The following is a 1,871-nucleotide window of genomic DNA, read 5'->3' on the forward strand; positions in this document are numbered from 1 at the left end:
ATTGAACTGCAATCTTCGGTTAGTGAAATGGATGAAATTCCTTCCCAACTGATTTTCTTTGAAATTAAATCTTTTAGGAATTTACCATAATTGGGAATTTGCGTAATTGCATCCATAAACGTTAAATTAATATGCAAATTTTTAAGTTTGTCTAAAAATGTTAAAAGTTGTTTGTCATAGTCCTTATTGCGGATTTTGTGTGGAAAAGGTGGTTTGGGTACAAAAGTTTTTGTACTAGAGTCAATTGGTGCATCTTTTTGGTTTAATGTATCTTCTTTGGATTTTGGTAAATCAGTTCCTGGTAAAGTCGAATTTCCGGGCATTTCCGGACCTAAGTAATTTTTCCCTGAACGAAGAGTGATTGCCTTAACATGCTCTTTCGGATTTTCTTCCGTATGGCTGGGAAGACTTCCCTCTTTGCGGGATGGAATTGATTTAGCGAGTTGTCCATTTTGAACCTCCAAATTATGGATGCTAGATGATTGGTTTTTAATAAGCTGATCGAATTTATTCTCGATCCGTTTAAAACCATCGTCGTGATTACTTATTTTTCCGCTCATAGCATCAATAAATTTGTCGATTTTAGAAGATAAAGTGCTAATCGTATCTCTTGATTGATTTTGATAATTAGTGGTACGATTTTGATTAGCATTAGCATTATTATTGTTGTCTCTCCAGTTAAAGTTAGGATGATTTCTCCATCCAGGATTATATGTATTGGAATAAGGGTTATTAATTTGGTTTTGCCCTTGGACAAAATTTACCTGTTCAATTTCGCTCATACCTTCATAATCCACATCCGTTTGGATTGGTTTACCATTAGGATCACACGGTGCCATAAACCTATCAATTTTGTGCGATAAGGCAGAAAATTGGGCTTGCAACATCGCAACTGGATCAAGATTCACTATACCTTTAACTGATGACATAGTTGAGGATGATGGTTTCGCCATTGGTACGTGTCCACGCTCCGCGGGCCACATACTGCTGTTGATTGCCATTTCCTCTAAAAGTTCTCTTGCTTGGGCCGACGTTTTCTTCATGAATAACCCTCCGGACATAGCATCTAATGAACCTCTAGGTAGGATTTAATCCATTATAAAATGTTTGCATTAAAAGTTCAGCGGGCAATTGGTGGTGTGGGCATAAACGTTGAAGTTCTTTAAAACGTTCCCAAGCCTCATAAAGAGTTTCATTATCATTTTGAGAAAAAGATGTTAACTCTTTTATGACTCTTGCGGTTTTTGCTAAAGGAAAATATTTTGATAAAAATGCTTGGGCTAATTGCTCCCAAGTTTCAAATGTTGCGGCTGGCATAGAAGTTAACCATTCTTTGGCTCGATCCTTCAAAGTAAAAGGAAAAAGACGAAGTTTGATTGCTTCCGCAGTCACATCTGTTATTTTAAAAGTGTCACAAATTTCTAAAAATTTTGTCAAATGGGTGTTAGGATTTTCGTTAGGTAACCCGTAAAATGTTACGTTATTTTGTAACATATTAAGCAATGCTGGCTTAATCTTAAATTGATTTGCATTTATTTGGGGTCTAACTATACTGTTTGTTACACCGGCCACTCCTGACCTAGCGTAATCCATAAGCGTAGCCATAATTTCTGGCTCAGTAATTCTAGTTTTTATTGGAGTCTTATTTTTGTTTTTGTTTTTCTTGTTCTTTTTAAGGGTCTTTTCAATTTCTGGGTCTAGCGGTTTTGGTGGAATGCCTGAACTTCGAGAACTGTGCATGAACTTGAAATTTCGCACGAACCAAAACGACCTACAAAACAGAATTAGAAAAATAATTATGTTAGTAACTTAAAATAAAAAAAAATTTGAATAAGTATAAATAAACCTATATTCGAAATAAAATACGAAAA

The 1,871-nt window shown here is 35.3% G+C and overlaps 1 non-coding gene across 1 annotated transcript; it reads left to right on the plus strand.

The window, feature by feature from the left end:
* Positions 1 to 1,129: 1,129 nt before the first annotated feature.
* LOC136201827 (small nucleolar RNA R71) lies at positions 1,130 to 1,236 on the plus strand. The gene has a single exon (XR_010674166.1). It is a non-coding gene; the product is annotated as a small nucleolar RNA R71 (small nucleolar RNA).
* The last annotated feature ends 635 nt before the right edge of the window (positions 1,237 to 1,871 follow it).

Source organism: Euphorbia lathyris, chromosome 7, assembly GCF_963576675.1.
Source record: "Euphorbia lathyris chromosome 7, ddEupLath1.1, whole genome shotgun sequence".
In the NCBI taxonomy this organism is placed as follows: domain Eukaryota; kingdom Viridiplantae; phylum Streptophyta; class Magnoliopsida; order Malpighiales; family Euphorbiaceae; genus Euphorbia; species Euphorbia lathyris.